The sequence below is a fragment of the Athene cunicularia genome, assembly GCF_003259725.1.
Source record: "Athene cunicularia isolate RWA chromosome 12 unlocalized genomic scaffold, athCun1 chr12_part1, whole genome shotgun sequence".
NCBI lineage: Eukaryota > Metazoa > Chordata > Aves > Strigiformes > Strigidae > Athene > Athene cunicularia.
In genome coordinates this window covers 17331230-17349238 of record NW_020799116.1, presented here as the reverse complement: position 1 = coordinate 17349238, position 18009 = coordinate 17331230, and positions in this window count along the sequence as shown.

Here is an 18009-nt window from a genome sequence, read left to right as displayed (position 1 = left end):
ACGGAGAGGGCTGACCTAAATAGATGCTGAGCTAATTTATTCATTTCTCTGCTTTATTATTTAACGCAACTTCGAAACAGCTCAGGACTTCTGGTTCCTCTCAGCTCTGTTGCTGACGTTGGGATGGGGTTATTTTTGACCTGAGTTTTGCATTCATCGTGCTGAAAAGCGCAGCACAGCCTTGCTCAGCACCCCACTCTCCCATCAGGCAGGCTAGGCATGCTACGGGAGAGCTCCGACACATCTGCTTTCTAGCCAGGAGCATAGAAAGGACTTATTTTAAGTTATTTTGAGCTTTTACTTCACCTTCTGCCCAGGAAGGTGCTCAGATTTTGGCCTGCTTTATGCGTTGTTAATAGAGAGCTTTATATCCAATTTAGCTGGTTGGCAAGGGGATCGGTGAGTTCGTACAGCACGAGGCAGCCTTCAGCCTCCGCAGACATCTCCCCCCAGGCAGGCTGCCAAATGCAGCCCCAGGCTCTGCAGCACGGGGGCTTTCAAGGATAAACCTGGAGCCTTTCTTGCTTCCAGCCCGCGTCCTCTCTCCTCAAATCCTAGCAATCACCTGAAACACAGTCCAGGAGGAATTTATTACAAGAAGGACATGGAGCCCTAGCTGTTCAGAGAGCTGTCTGGGCTGTGGTTCACACTGTGGGCTGCATGGGTCTTCTGCAAGCCCATGGCACATTTTAGCACTGCTGAGGTTTAAAAGCGACAAGGTGGGGAAAAAAAATTGATGCCTGTGCAGGTTGTCTGAATCCGTACACCATTTCTGCACAGGCACAAGGTGGTTATGGACAGGGCTGGTCCTGCATGAAGTGGCTGCTTACCAGGATTCAAACTACCACACCCAACTTGTGCCATGCAGGGTCCTTTAACCTTGTTTACCATTAGGGTTCATCACTTCATGTATAAATTTAGGCCAGTGTTGTATCCAGTTACCCAGCACTTCCGTTACAAATTTTTTAAATGGATTATTCATTGACCTGCTTGATTCCTTCAAGATTTCTAAGCAGTCAAACAAGCCATGATGCTGTTTGACTCAGCAGCAAAGGCATTTCAGCTCACACCGCCTTCACATTGCTGGAGAGTTTTGTGATGTTGCTGGGGGTGGGATAGTGCAAATTAGCAGAAATGAAGCAGTTAACAAGGCAGCAAGTTAAAGTCTTACAAACCAGGATGCTTGAGGCACTGAAGGGAAGCAGCTGGGCATGGGGCTGTGAAGAGTGGTGCTGCTCCACCTAGCGCACCCAGCCCCTTCTGCTGCCTTTGCTGGCTAAACTGGGGGTGGTGTGGATCCTTGGCATTGTCCCATCATGCCCATGCACAGGGCACACAGCCTGGCCCCCATCAGGCTTTGATCTGAAAGGTTTTGTGTTTTGTTGGTTTTGAGGTTTTTTTTTTTAATATAAAGTGATACCGTGTTTAGATATGTTGGTCTGAGAGCCTTGTGAGGCTAAAAAGAGAATGAACATGTAAAGGACAGAGGCAGACAAAGTGACTTGAAGTTTCTCTTTCCCTTCCTATATCCTGGACTGGAGTTTGGTGGATGATGCCCCACTTCTCCTAAGAGGACAGAAAGGCACTACACCATCCCAGACCCTCTGGGGGTTCAGGGTTGTGATGTCTGTTCCTTACTTGTATGGGGCTGATTAGGGAGGAGCTAAGGCCAATTGAGTGCCACCCTGGGATTTAGGATCTGTTACGTGGGCATAACTTCTGCCCTTCTCTGAGGTGGCAGGGGGCTGCGATAGAGGGGAGAGTCCTTTAATGAACCAGTTGTGGGTTTTAGAGTGGGCAGCAGGCTGGTTTCCAGCCCTGAGGCGAGGGATCCGGTTTGGCTGCCGGCTGGCCTTTATCTGTGCAGAGAGGATTATTGGGAAGCTGTGTTGACAAATGCTGCAGCTAAAAAGGAAAATGAACTTCCACACAAAGATGGCTTGTTTGTGCAAAGTGGAGAGGGAATAAAGAAACTGCCAAAAAAGCTGACATTAAACCCGGTGCTTACCTGCAGCATATCTGATACCATGACTGAAACCTTTCATTTGAAGCAATGGAATCAAAGATGTTCTTTCCGCAAAACAAGAAAATAGGTTATTGCTCAAGCAGAGCTGGGGAGGGGGAAAGAGATAAGTAGGGCCTGATCCTGACAGGTGCTGTGTGCCCTGTACTCTCTGGCTAGCAGCCTGATTTGGGGGTTTTGGGAAGAGCTTGCATGCAAACTCTTTCCAAACCTTTGAAAAGGGCTGCCTGCACTGCTGGAGGCAGAGCAACAGAGTGCTGGGTTGCCCAGCCTTGCCTTCAGCTCCTGCACCTTTAAGCCAGGGACCTAGAGGCCAGAGACATAAACCAAATAACCCTTAGCACTCCTGTAGCAAGTCTCATGTTCAAATGGCTCCTCTGATAGGAGTGAATTAATGACTCCACATGGCATGAAAGAGGGCCACACATCCCAACCCCTGCACCAGTGAGACACAGTAGTGGCTGAGGTATTTTTAGGCAGCAATACAAGCCAGCAAACCTCCTCCTGGAGGCTGGAAACCCATTGCTGATGCATGGGGCTGGATTGTGTGGGGCCATGTCAATTGGGGACTCTCAAATCCGCCATCCACGGCAGCCCTGGCTCCCTGGAGAAGCTGAGCAGGTGGGGAGGGGTGGTTTCTGCCACAGCTGGGTATGGAGACAGGACCAACAGCCAAGCATGCATCCAAAAACCTGAAAAAATTGCCATTACTTTAATGCTGGAAATACTGCTGGGGCTGTTACCCCAGAAAGATGTTGATAACTTGGCCTTGCATGCAAACACTTCTTAACTTCTGTCTGCAAATTAAGTGGAAGGATAAAAAAAGGAAAAAAAAAAAAAGAGGAAAGACTCTCTTAACCCTGGCAACTATTTATCAGCAGAAACAGGAAGGACTTGAATCACTTGAGGAGCCTCCAGTTAAGTCAAGACCATGATACTGCTACATTCAAGCACAAGAGCTTTGTTTTCTGTACAATAAAAGCATTGTAGGCCTGTATGGTGTGTGGATTGAGGCAAGTGAAAATGCTGAGCGGCTTAATTATGCTCCATAGCCCTCCCAGCACCGTGTTGTACTATGGCCCAGCCCCAGACATTTCCCAAGAAAATGTCCCACACGCACATGCATGTGTGCGCGCGCGCACACACACACACACACACACACACACACACACACACGCCATGGCTCCTCAGTTTGCTTTCCCTGGTGTGTTTCCACACAGACCCACTTTGCGTTGGCTTTCTAGTTACGCCTAGGGAATGGTTTCATTCCCATTTTTCATTGCCTGGGTGGATGTGGGGTCAAACTGCCTTGCTAACCTCACTGCAGAAGCTAAACGGTTGCCTGTCTCTGCCCTGGCAAGTGTGTCCTCGCCTGAGGACTATTGTCTAGCCTGGTGTCCTCCTCAAATACATCTAAAGTTGAAAAGAATACAATAAATACAATCTTAATCACATGGGGCCTGACATGCACTGAAAATGCAACAACTTGTGCAGCCCTGGGATGCAAGAGGAGTGTCAGGCTCTCTTCATGGAGTTTGGGAACAGGAGGAGCTATTGGAGCTTGGTCCCATGGAGACCCTGCCTGGGTTTGAGGAGCTGTGGGTTGGGCGCAGAGATGATGCCTGGAGGTGAACTCCAGCTGCTGGGAGAGGAGACAGTGGCAAGCATCCGTGGCTCTGATGTCTGCATCCCCTGCAGCCTTTGTCTCCTTTTCCCCAGGAGGGCAATACACTGGAGTGTCCAGGGCTGCAGCTCAGAAATGCCATCATTTTAGTTATGGACATCACCCAGAGCCACCACTCTGGCATCAAGCAGTGACATTCATTGCAGAAGAGCCAGCATAGGGCGCTTCCCCAAGGTAGTGGGAATGGGGACATAAAAATAGATAAAATTAAGCCAATTAGGCAAGCACAGCCTCAGAGGTGTCTGCAAGAGCCAGCCTTCTGCCCTGGGCTGTGTTAGGCCTTGCACATATTTAAAACGAAGCCTGGACCAGCTGTCCGTGCAGCTGGGCACAGCGGTTGCACTGCCCATGGCTGCAGTGATGATGGGAGAAAGATGCTCGTGGGGACCCAGACCTGAGCAGCTGCCCCTGGATGCAGGAGGTCATGCTCAGCATTATGCCTTTCTCACCCGAAGTGAAATCCCATGCTGGAAGCTAATGTATGGTGGGGAAGAACTTGCTAATTGCCCAATGAGTACTGCAATAAATGAAGCATTTATTAAAACAGTGCTGACACACATCAAGAGCTTCCAGTAAATGAAGCACATTAACCCTCTTTTGCTCAATGAACATGGTGGTATGGCTGATGGGGACCCTGGGACAGGGGGTTGGGGCTTTCTAGGACCAGAAACTTTCCATGTAGGAAGGGCTCTGGCTTTCAGACTCCATGCCAGAGAGGCACAGATGACAAGGCACATTCATTTCAGTTCAGGTTTGGGTTGTTCTATTGGGCAAGGTGACATGGGGCAGGAAAGGACTTTTTGTCTAGCATCATCCCTAGATGGTGGCTCCGAAAACTTTCTTTGTTAACACAGATAGGGAAGCAGGAAGGGGAACTAATGCGCTAGTGTTCTCCTTTGACTGGCATTAGGAGATGAGTTTTAAATCACCCTTTGGGACAAAGACATCTCTTGCAGGATTTACAGCTGCTCATGCTTTGCCAGTTGTTAGCAAGCTGCCCAGGACAGCGCAGAGACGCCTCCACCCCAGCTGCTGCTTGTGACCCTGCTGGGAGTAAATATTTAGGGAAAGAATAAAAAAGAAGCCTCTCCTTTGGCACTGTCCCAGTTTATAGCAGCAAGGGCATTTCCTAAGCTTCTCACTCATGTTTAATAATTTTCTATAAACAGCTGATTCTGTCAATGTAGTGGCATCCTCATGGATTTCATGGATGTCAGCATGGCGATGTGTGGCCTGACATAGTTGGCCTTGCCCTTACAGCTCCACCAGCAAAGCCCCAGAAGTTTTATACTCTCAGGAGCAAGAGGAGCTGGAGCAGAGTCTTGGGCAGGTGGCCAGACTGCTGCCAAGGAAAACGCATGGGACCTGGTCCAGTATGGGCATCAGTATCTGCTGTTCCCAGGACTGCACCTTATTTGCCTTATGAGGTATGGATACAGACATTGGAGCTGTTTGCTTGCCAGAGATGGAAGAAGAGCAGTGCAATGCATGAAAACCAGCTTAGCAGGAGGCCGAATTAATATGTGTCTAATCATTTGCTTAAAAATCTCCCTTCCCTGACTAACGCACAGAAATCAATAGGATGGTAAGCCAGGTCCTAATTTCTGCAAGGTGGTGGTGCTCCCCTGCACCCCCAACGCTTTCCTTCGGCCAGACTGCCTGTTCCAGCCTCTGAGCAGTCTCAGCTTTCCTGGGGTGCAGAGATAGCTGCATGCTTTGCTCAGCAGCAATGAAATTTTCCCCTCTGCAGCACCAAGCAGATCTTGCGCTGTTTCTTTTCCTGTCTTTAGATGAGAAGAAAGCTGCCCGGCTGCATCTGTTGCTTGATTTCTAGGGTGCAGCATCTGCTGCTTGATTTTAGCCACGGTTTTGTACCCGGATTTTTTCAGAAGGTCATGCTAATTAAGAAATCATATCCCCATCAACACCACTGATGCAGATGCCTCTCAGGGTGCTCCATGCACACTCTCAGAGCTTGCTGCAATCAGCCAGTCTCTCTTGGAAGACTACTTCTTATCCTGGGTGGCAGCAAGGGGAAGTTCCACAAACACTGTCTTCTGATATTAAGGACATAAATTATTGAGCAGCCCAGTAGCACTGCCCTTTCACAAAGTCAGTGCTGAGAAAAGACTGATGCCCTGCCTTGCACATCATTCAAATGAAAACCTAATTGCACCATGGACACACGGGAAGAGGCTGGGATTTGCAGACAGGTTTGTGGCAGAGTTCACAATTCCTGCTAAGAAAACCTGCATTTTAATACCACTTTGTATATGGGTTTTGGCTGTGTTTCTCTGAACCTCAACCCAGTGCAGACCACTGTGTGTGCTGTGCCTGAGGCGTTTTACTGGTTCAAATAGCACTCGTGCCAAACCTGCTCTGGAAACAGTGCTTAAGGCCACTGATTTCATCCTGACACCAGCTGACTTGCAGGTAAATGGGCTTTATTAGGGAGATAACATGGACTTCCATTAGCCCCACTGGCATCCCATCCCCTGAGGCACAGGTGTGGGGCATCTGCATAGACATTGGTTTGCTCCAAGTACTGGTAATAACTGAGCTGGTCCCCAAAGGAGTGAATGTGACGGGACACAGGACTGCCCAGAGGGGAAGCACAGCCCTTCCTTCTTGTATCAGCCTTATCTCAAGCAGTCATTTGTATTAAGGATAGACTGATTTATGTTTTGGCTGGGATTGAAACATTTCCTTCCACAGTGATTTTATCCAGGCTTTTCAAACCTCTTCATGAACTCCAGTAAATCCTTAGGAAGGCTTTGGCAGGTGGATGCCTTTAATTATCTGTTATACCCTTGATGCTTGACAAATATGACATATCCAGAGGTGCTAGGGAGGACACTGCCTGGCTAAAATCTTGGGGCAAGTGATTTTCAAGCATTTTCCACTAAAGCTCCAAACATGAAGCCTTTTTCAAGTGTTTTAGTGTAAGAAATCAGGCCACAGCAGCACAGAGTCAGAAAGAGGATGCAGGGCAGACCCCAGGAGTCCTTACTCTCTCCAGGCCTCCAAAACACCTCTCCTTTCCCCTCTACCCTGCATCATCATGCTGCCACCCCTTCAATAGCTGAAAGATCCTGAAAAATTACAGATAAAGCTATTTTCATCTGTTTCAGCCACCTGAAACAACCTTCTGTTCGGATGGAAGCGCTGAAGTGTTTCTTAAAACAGCTCTTCCTCCTGCCGTTAAATATTTAAGAGAGGAGAACCGGGGGAAACCACGCGCTTTTACCAAGGCAGGATGGCACAGCACTGGGAACCACAGAGAGACCAATTTAAATAGTAATGAGATGGCAGGTGCTTGCAAAGCACAGCTCTGTTTTAGCATTTCATTGCCCTCCCTTGCTGCAGTGCTCCCTGCAGCATCCCCAGCATCGCATCCCCATCCCAGCAGCTGAACAAGTGCAAGTGCCGAGGGTCTGCCCCAGTGTTGCCTTCCTGCAGGGGAGATGCCTGGGGTGGGAAGGCAGGCTGGGGGGTGTGCATGCTCTTCAAGGCCATCCCTGGGTTGCAGATCTGGTGAATGAAATCATATTGACCTGGAAACCGAGCGCTTTTCAGGACTGATGGGAACGCAGCAGTGCCCAGGCACTCTGGCTGTGGTGAGACGGGAGCAGAGCATGTAGCAGCCCTGGCCCCAACTGCTGAAGGTCATCCCTACCAGCTGCTTTGTCTCCCCATCATCACCTTCCTTGCTCTGCCTTATTTTGGGGGGTGGAGGGTGGCAGAGGGAGGGTATTGGTGAGTCTCTGTGCTTTGCAGTTGCTGTAGCAACTGTCGTGTCTCTGGCGGCAGGAGCACACATTTCCTGCAGCCAGCCGGAGTGTGAGCTGGTTAATTGCAAGTAGATTATTTTTTTTTCTCTGCTAGAAAAAGTCCCCCTCTGCCCCCACCACCAGCAGCCAGAACCCAGGAGGTGCTGCTGAGGCAGCAGCAGAGGCGCAGGGTGACCCACGTGCCAAGCTGGAGGGATGCTGCTGCATATTCCTGCTCCTGGACAATCTTCTGCACATGAGTCAAAGCCTCAGCACCTCCTCCAGACCCTCCGCTGCTCCCCCCTCAGCTCCTTGGCAAGGACAACCCGCCTTTCCCTAATCCCATCTTAAAGGCAGGGTGGGTTGCTGCAGACACCCAGGGGCAGCTCAGACCTGAATTAATTTCCACACGAATTAAAGCATCTGCTTTAGGGGCAAGAGATCAGTCTTGATCAAAACATTCTCAGCAATGGAGGATCAGCACAAGCTTTGCTAAGTGACTTTCAAATAACAGACACTTTTTCACAGGCTGGATTCATTGGGTGCTGGTTTCCAGACATCTTATAAGACTTTGCCTCCTAAACCCTGTTACTCCCCCATTTCCATCACCTTTGTACATCTCAAGCCCTGATCTCTGCCTTCCTTTTCTCTTTGAGAAGCCAGGAAGATGGAGCTCTTTGAGCAAGCCCTTGAAATGCTCTAGTGCCTCTTCTCTGAGCCTCAGCAACTCACACTGGTGTTTGGCCACAAGGCACGTTTCTCCAGTGTGCCACCATAGGATCAGGACCACCCTTTGACCACGTGCCACTGCAGGCACCCACTTCCATTCAGAGGCTGGTTTGGGGTCCACCCTATGTAAGTGACTAGTCTCTTTTTTCCTCCAGAAAAGTGACTTTGTATTCAGTTCAAATAAAGCATATCCCGCTGGCCTCAGTCCAACTCACCCAACAGTCAGTAGATACACAGGAGAACAAATCAAAGTCTAGTGCTAATGCTTCAGTGTGACTCGTCACCCATGGTTCTGGGTTGTATCTGCTTTGGTTTTGTTTGCAGAAGTAAGCCCCACCCTTGCCCAAATGCAGAGACCTGCCCTGCATTTCCAGAAGGCCATGAACTCTGCTCCAGCCTTTTCTCCACTTGCCTGTGGGATGGCTGAAGCTGCTGCCAGAGAGGGCAGGAATTGCAAGTAGGGGTGTTCTTCACCAGAGGGGGGGCAAAAAGGGAGGGAGGTCCTCCCACCTTTCCCACCTTTAGAGTCCACCCTTTAAGCATTTCCTGGTGGGAACCAAATCTTCCTTCCTCAGGTGGTCACCTTCACCATGAGATAAGAGATGAGCAATGCTCAGGAAAGGACTGTTGTCACCCAAAGTAGGGGTTTTTCACCCCAATCATCACTTGATGTATTGTTTCAGGGCTGCAGCAGGAGTTTTATGTTCCCTGGGAAGTTTTCTTGAAGAACAGGTTGGCCAGTTGAGGAATGTTTCACTGCTATTTTCAGCCTGGGACGTTTTCCCTTTTTTTCTTCAAAGTACAACAAAAAACCTGTCAACAAGTCACAAAAGAGTGATCTCAGTCTAAAATACGAGCCCTGGCACGGGAGGGCATTTGACTCAGAAGCCACTTCCCATCTTTGGAGACTTGAAGTATGTTCCACTTCGTCATCCCAAAGGTCTTTAAATGCTTATAAAAACAGAGTTTATTTATCCACAGTCAGAACAGCCTATCTATTATCTTGAAGGCTGAATTCAGAAAGTTTCTTCAGAAATTTATTGGTTTCATTCCTACTAGTCTGAACAGAAGTTTTCCACAGAGTCTGTCAAAATACAAATGTCTCAATTCCAATTTCCTTCAGTCCTTAGCAAGACACCACATTAGTTGTGTTAAAAAGCACTTTTATTAGTTACTGAGAAAGCAGGAGTCTGGCAGCTCTTCTTGACCACTAGCTATTCACTTTTGTGAACTCTCCTTTAACAGTGGTTTGAGCCAACACGGTGGTTTTCTCCACCAGCAAGCTCAGCAGTGCCTGGAGCCAAAGGGACCAGCTCCAGGCAAGGATTACTGGCTTTGAGTCTCCACCGTTCCTACTGCTGCCTGGGCAAAGCCTTTCTGCCCCTCTGGAGGCTTCTCACATCCCCACTGTCAGGAAAAAATGGAGCGATGGAGGCACATGGTCGGCCTGAGGCCAGGGAGATCCATGAGAGCGGGTATGAATACATACAGAATGGGGTAGTTTCATACACACCTGTGATGCTTTCAAGAGGACTCAGGGAACCATTTAACAGCTTGTAGGAGTTTTGTTTTAGTCTGATTTTGCATAAGTCTATGTTTCAGCCAACGGCTCAACATGGTGATAATACGGCATCTACTTTGCAAGGGAAAGGTGGTCATGCAAAAAGCCACGAATTCCCAGTCCTCTGAGGGGCCAGGAAATTATCTCCCTCCATCTGATCTCCATGGGATGCTCTGGGATTGCTCCTGCCAACATTCAGTCATTCTAGAGCTGCATGGGCAGCCAGAAACCCCAACTTCCCACTTGCTTCCTCACATCAGCCCTCCTGGCTTCCTTTAGTCAACCCCAGAGCATGCGGAGCAGGACGCCCACTGCTTGTGTCTCAGTGCATCAGCCAGCTGCAGGATGCACACAGTTCCCTGTGATACAAGCACCACGGCAAGATACAACCGGGTCATTAGCACTTAATGGAAAAACTCAACTCTAGTACATATTTGCTATTGACTGTCTCATTCTAAACAAAGTGACAGACATTAAGTGGCATTAAATGACACAAATTGAGGTTGGCCTTTCCCTTCTGGCATTTTTTTCAGCACTCCCAATGCCACGCCAAACTGGGTCCCTGCTTACATTTCAGCTCCAAAAATACTTTAACGAGCACTAACGCACATGCACACAATCCTCATGTGGAAGAAGCCAGTGCTCTGATAATTGAGATGTTAATGCTGAAAGACTGAGCAGTTTTCCCCTAGCTGACGTGGCTTGACTGTGGGGAGTTTATGAAAATAAAATAAATAAATTGGGACTTACTTGAGATAGCCAACAGATCAAAACCTGGAGATTTCTGGAAGCAGGTGTGCTGGGAAGGAGCACATGTGAAGAGTCCGGTCATAGGACCCCTCCTATGGTTGTGTAAACACATAAGCATTAATGTTGCAAGTTGCAGATATTGGAAGGACTGGCAGAACTGCACCCATTCATCTCCACAACACTTCTGTAAGCACATTCACACCATCATCTTCCAGCCAGGCACATGCAAACGCCTCATGCACAAGGATAGTCAGGACGAGCACAAGTGAGACCACAAGATACATTGGGAACAAAGATGTTCCTGCAGAAATGCTTTGTTGGATGCTTGGGTATCTGCGGAGGGACTCACCTGTCAACAGAAACATGGAGAGATGAGCGTTCAGATAGGAGGAAAAGCTGTCTGAAAAGTGCAGCCCAGCTGTTGTCACAACCCTCTCGATTGGTTTAACACAAACTCACCTGGGGAAAATAAATTCTATTAGGCTTGAGGATGGCTATCTGATACCGAACACTTAAAGCTACTGGAGTCATAAGGCAGTTGAAGGTATTTTGATTGGAAAAATGTCTTCTCATCCTCCCTTGCTGTCAGAGTGTCCTGAAGGATCTAGAGGCCTCTTACCTACAAGAGTGTAAAGGATAAAACTCATGGGGCAACGAACATCAGGAAGCACCTTCCTTCAGTATAAGCCCTTTATCTCTTTAATTTTAGGACTTCACTCAAAATTTTAGACCAAAGATGTGTCAATTAAGGTCTGAGGAAAGTCTGGTCACAACTTCTGCACAGGACATGGCTCCTGTGCAAGCACCTGTGCAAACATGTGCTGGAGGGACCTCACTGCCCATAATTTAGTCCAATTTTTCTTTCAAGCACTGGCCTCATCATGATTGCTGGAGGCCAGATGGCACCTGGGGGGGTGTTGGGACCTGATGCTCTCATATGTGCTGTTTTACACCTGTATTATTCACCAGCCTCATCAGAGCCAGCCCTGACTTCTCCCAGGTGGATGGAGAGGAGAATCAGGCGTTTCCATTACATAGCCCTTGGACATGGCCACATCCAGCCTGAAAACCAGCCCTGTCACATGCCCTTTGTGCGGCTGGGGAGAGCCTCAATTACATGGCGGTGGCCATGCATGGGCCACCGGCCCTGCTGTTTACAGGAAGCGCCAGCACAGAGCATGGAATTAGAAAGGCCACAAGGAAGTGAGGGATTATTTACTGGAGATTAAAGGACATGGAAAAACCACAGGACAAATCAGTGGGGCCTAAGCAATGGTAGCTGCTATTTCAGTCTTTCAGCTGCTGGCATTCATACCAGTCATGCTGCAATGGGAGAATTTGGGAGGAATTCAGCAGGACGGATGGTTGCTTTGCTTTTGAACTAGTTAAACATGCCAAAGAATAGACCCTAAACCTGCTGGAAGGACGGGAGGGAGGCCTGCTCCACTCCTTCCCTTCTTCAGCCATTCCTGTGAGTCTCTTCCTTCTCCCCAGGTGTGATTCCTGCTTTTGGACTGCATCTGTCTCCTGGCAGAACTACTGAGATGTGCCCATTGGTTAAGCCCAGAGTAGTCAAGATAAAGCAACCTCCTCAAACCTTGGGGTGGTGTAAGGTCTGACCTTTCAAGACCTTCAGGACAGCTGCAGTGCCAATGGGAGCTGGTGTTTCTCAGAATATCCATGGAAAGGAGGGAAACTACTGGGTGAAGTTTAATCCTCACCCTCCAATCCCATCCCATCTAGCCCAGTCCCTTTCAAGAACATTTCCTCTGCAGATTTTTGCTTTTATTTTAAGCACCCACAACCTCCTTTCCCCATAAAAAGTTCAAACCCATCATCAGGGTCTCTGGTGGGAAGTGATGCAGGCAGAGCTTGTGGCCAAGTAGAGACATTTTACAAGTGACAAGACAGCCTTAAGTGCCTCAGTCTGAGTGCCCATGATTATGCCTAATTTTGTGTGAGATCGGCTTTTCAGCTAAGGCTGGACACCAGGATTTCAGTGGTTGCTCACAGGCACTGAAACTTGGGCCGTAACTGGGTCAGTCCTCATGTCAGTGTGTGCCCTCCTCTACCTGCAGCTGTATATACACAACTGCTCCTCCTGCATCTCTCCAGGATGGACACATACTCAACCACACTTTTCCTAGAAAATCCCAAAAGATTTTCCAAATGCTTGGATATACTTTCTCTAGCATTCTGCTCCTTGCAGGTAAAGCTGTTTGCAGTGCTGCTGTTCTTGTCCCACAGCCATGCTGGGCGTTTTGCCCTCACCAGTCCACTGTCACCAGCTGGGAGTTTTGGAGCACCCAAACTCCTTCACCAAGCCCTGTCCCAGGGAGTCAGGTGACTCATTTGCTGTCTTTCTTTCCAAAGACATATATGTCACTTTGGTAACTTCTCTCCCTAGTCTCCGTTGCATCTCAATGTCATGCAACAATCAGGCCACTGCCACATGGCACGTGACAGCATCCCCTGTCCATCCCCACCATTGATGCAGATTGAGCTACCACCACCACCAGCATCTCCAGCAGCACCATGACCCTCTGTGCTCAGCACAGGGTGGTGATTCAACCCTGACTCAATGGGAAGGTGGCCATGGACTGAAACCCCAGCCCTGCTCCCTGCACATTCTGTGGTTAACATGATCCTGCTGGAAATTACAGAGCTCCAGCAAAGGCGGTGGGAGGGAGGCTCCCCTTGACAAAGAGGAGCCCACAGGAGGCTCCCACTGACATTCCTGACTTCTCCCTTGCTCTGTATCCATGGGGCTGAGTGAACACAAATGGCACGTCGCCTTCATGTTTGACCCAGAGCAGTGCTTGGCTGCTGATGCTATACCACAGGCTCCATCTGGAAAGCAAACAGTAGCTCAGTACATTTTTCTTTTTCTTTTTTTTTTTTTTTTGTTTGTTTGTTTGTTTTATTTTGTTCTCCCTACAACAAATAGGGAGAAAGGATGAATGAGCTTATTTTACAGCCTTGGAGGAATACCCAGCCATTGTTAGCTTGACACATGTTGCAAAAAGTGATGGCCAAGAAAATAAAAGCTTATTCTTTCCTGAATGGGTTGACTGAAAAAAAAAAAAAACCCCACCCCAAAAACCCTTCCATGGGCCAGCAGCAGCATTTCCGTCAGCTACGTGGCTGTTCCACAACTCAGTGACTTCCAGAGCAGGACCTGACCTGCTGCACATAAGAAAAGGAAAGTAAAGATCTGGGTTTACATAATTTTTTAGAGGTCTGAAGAGCATTGTGGCAGTGCCATCCCTCTGCAGGTGCTACCATCGAAACTCTCCAGATTATCCTTTTCTCAATTCTGTGCATCTGTCACAAGGTCCAAAAGTGCTCAGTTCCAGCTGAGGCTCAGGCACCTGCAATGAGTATCTCAGAGCCAATGGGGCACCGAGGGTGACAAGCTCTGGTTTGGAAAACCAGCATTACCAATAAATGGGTTCAACAGCACTTTCTCCCCTTGGAGAAAAGAACTAAGAGCCAGGGCACGCAGAGAAAATAGCCATGCCACAGCTGCTCAATTAATTTACTCAATTAATTTTAACCAAGACCTCTTGGGTTATTTCACTGCAGCTGTCTCTGCTGGGAGAGCCGGGTGCCATTGCCTGCCACAGCCTTGTCTCAAGCAGTAACCTGGCTCTGGAGCTGTATTTCTCTCTACTCATCATAGAACTTGCTTCTGACACCAATCCACGTGATTTTTCCTATTACCAAAGTGGTAAAATCAACCTCAGGAGCTCAGAGTCCACGAATGAGGATTGAAAGTTTGGAGTCTGCAGCTGTATTGTACAGTTCAGTGACACATGAAGGGAAAGAAAAAAAAATCCCGTTAATAGAATGAGAAGTCCTCAGTAATTTCACCCAAACAAACTTTCCACCCAAACCAGGGCTTTTTAAAAGATCAATTTAAAAAAAAAAAAAAAAAAAAAAAAAAAAAAAAAAAAAAAAAGGCAGGAAATGCTAGTGAATATACTCCTTCCATGTCGCAGCTGCAGTTCCACTTTCAAACACTGACTCTCTGACTTAGGAGACTGGCTTGGGTTTATATGGCTGCATGCTATTTTTCCTGCTTTATTCAGTGCTCAAAATGGCTGCAAAAAGGAGCTAAAGCAGAAGCCCTGTGATGCAGTCCTGGACGCAGAGCCATCACTTCCCTCTGTTCCTCCTGCCCTGCATACAGGGGGGGTCGTGGGAGCAGCAATGGACAAGACAGAGGCGGCTGAGATTGTGTCTGAGACCGTTTCCTTCCTATTGCTAATATATGCATCAGTGTGAGCGTTAAATTAAGGAATAAACAGTGATCTTTTTTTTTAAGTCTATAAAATCAGGAGTCCAGCTTCCTAACCAGTATCAGCAGAGAGCAAATTGGGGCCCAGGCAATTTTATCAGCTGTGGCTCCAACCCATGGTCTGTCGGAGAAGCGATGCACCATGGAGAGAATGAGATCTCATCCTTTATTAAAGGCAGCTGCATACCCATTCACGGCTGTGTAGTGCCCTTAATAGCAAAACCACCAACCAAAGTCTTCAAGGGGTTAATGTCTGAACAAATTACTGAGAGGAACAAAAAGGGGATTTTGCTTTAACTTGGAAATCTTTTTTTTTTTAAATTTTTTTTTTGACCTAGTAAATGGCCAAAGCTTTTAAGCTGTGCTCCACAGTCCAGCAAGAGCCTCCTCCCTGCGCTGGTGCAGCCACTGGCCGTGCATCACCATCCAGCTGCTTGGGGAGGGGGCGAGAGGAGGAGAGGGCTGGTGCAGGGGGAAGTATCCGGACCCGGTATTTCATGGCTTCCCCCGCACTGAGTGGGGAGCAGCGGGCTGCCGCGGGAGCCTCCTTACGGAGAGGCACAGGCAGGGGACTGGCTTGGTGACAGCAAGTCTGCTCAGTCGCAGATCAAATGGCTTAATAGAAACTGGATCCAACTGGTCCAGCCTTGTGGGTTTTGATTTAAACTGCAGTTATAAGGTGTGATTAGAGGTGGGGGATGCTCTGCCAAGAGCTCAGATGTGAAGCAAAAAACATATATTAAAAAAAAAAATCTTTCCCCTAAACCTATTGATATTTTTCCATTGTTAACTCTTTGCCAGCCACTACCGGAGGAAATCCTGGGCTATCCAAGGACACCTTCAGTACTGCTGCTTAAATCTGTGGTCTGTAAGAGGTCTGTCAGCACTGCAGAGGAATCTGGCCACCGAAGTACTAACATTTATGGGCTTGGTACTAATAATAACCAGAGTAGAGCTTTGTAGGGACCGACCAAGTCTTTTGGGCCCCTGCGCCTGAGAGCAGAGGAAGCAGATGCCACCCCTGAAGCCCTTGCACTGGCCAGTGACGGCTGGAGCAGGGGATGTGTTTTGGCTGCCTTCTTTTTGGGTTACTCCTACACAGAGGAGGAGGCAGTGCTTTTCTGGAAACAGTTAAACAAAGGCTCTTTTTTCCTGTCTCCAACTAGTTGCCCAAAACTCAACAGTTAATTTGGCAAATGGAGACCTTTGGAGATGTTAATGCAGTTCAAACCTTCAGCCCATATGGATAAAATCTCAATTAATGAAAATTGCTGGTTCTTTATCTTCATGCGGCATCATCACGCAGTTAATTTCAAGCTTTCCAGTAAGCTGCAATATATCTTTTAACCTAAGAGCTCTTTTGCATGACACTGAAATAGGTCCCAGTCTATATACATCTGCTGCCAATACAAATGTATGGTTCAGCAGCAGTAAAGAGGATATAAAAGACTCCCACGTTACAAATGTAGGAGGCAGAGGATATTTTAGTATGGCAGTGGTTACACTTTTGGCAGCTCTGCTATAATAAACTTTGTTTTCAGAGCCTTAAAATATTCCCTGTGCAGTAAAGACTGACATATTTGCTTTCAGTGGAGCTGTCTCAGGGGCCGGGGCTGGTGAACAGAGCTCAGGAACGTGGGGGAACACAAAGAATATGGAGTTAATATCACCCTACATTTAAACAGGGTATTTTCTCACAAAATGCAAATATTTACAAATGCCACCAGGCCCTGGTAGAACTATTTTAATGCATGAAGATGGAGACTCAGGAGGTACCTGCACACAGAGTGCCGAACCCCAAGGCTGCTTCAGGAGCTCAAGTCAAGGGAAAGAAGCTAAGTGGGCAGGCTGAGGGCCAAAAATATGAGGGAAAAGGGATGTAAGACAACCAGCCATGTGTAGGAAAAGTCTCTGGAGACCTCCACTATCTTGCCATCTGATGGAGGTCTTGAGTCACCTGCCAGGATGCCACTGATGGGTGCCTGTCTGGACCTGAGACAAGCTCTCGTTTCTGCTCAAAAAATTCCTGGATCAAAGTTTCACAGCTACTCTTGCAATCCCAGAGTGATATGAGTTGTCCATGCTAATTTTCTCTGTAGGTCCCTGGGTGGATCATTAGAGTCCAGGATGACTTGGGAGACACATGGAAGCCAACATCCACCTGCCAGCTGTAGATGGGGTCCATCCACAGCTTGTCTCATGCAGCTGATGAGGAAAGGAGGCGGCAGGGACAACATCACAACCCAGCAGTTGTTGCCTGGTCCTGCCTGGCCTCTGTCTCCCCATGAGGCAAGGCAGAGTTGTCCTCCGGGTTCCCAGATGCTGTCACTGTGGTGCTGCGGGCACTACCACTGTTTCCCTTTGCTCTGAGAGCTCAACCCGATAAAGGAAGACACAAGGAAGATTGCTTTGAAACTTTAGGATGGATTTCCAGACCCTTAGAGCCTCAGTTGAAGCAGAGGCAGAGCAGAGAGGAGCACGAGAGGTGGCTTCCTACTGTCTCCCAACCCCTGCATCCCCAAATGACATTTCCCAGGGTCCAGCCTGCAGTAGGAAAAGGATGAAGTCTTTGTGTTCGTTCAGATCAGTTTAAACCATCAATTTCTTGCAGAAGTGACATCTGAGAGTTCAGACAAGCCAGGTCTGAATAGCAGAACAAGCATGAAGCCATGCCCTGCACAAGAAAATATTGGAAACTGGGCAAATGTTGACCTAGTCCAGGTTATAGGCTTACTATCAAACCCAAGAGGAGGTCTGGTAAGTGGGCCCAGCAGGACTTTTCTGTGTCAAATACAGTCCAGACACCTAGAGAATTCTGTGGGTATGGAGGGACAAGCTTAATAATGGGGTAAATAACTGAACAATGCCATTTTGCAATGTTTTGTATATACATATGACCCCAGAAATTCAATCCTGCTAGTTACAGTTTGTAAGCTAGCAAGAAAATACACCTCTTATCATCAAGCTTCCTTAGAAAAGCTTATTGCTACTTGTACTGAACTTGGATGGGGTCTTGGCATGGAGGATTTTGAGAGCATGTGATGGCATTATAGTTTCATGCTAATCTGTCCTCAATGTGTGCCATTAAAAATAAATAAAAATCATGGCTTCCTAATCCACAGGTTACTAACTGTGGGAAAAACGTGTTTGTCACAGGCTTAGCAAGTGCTTAAGTGTGTCACACTTTTGTAT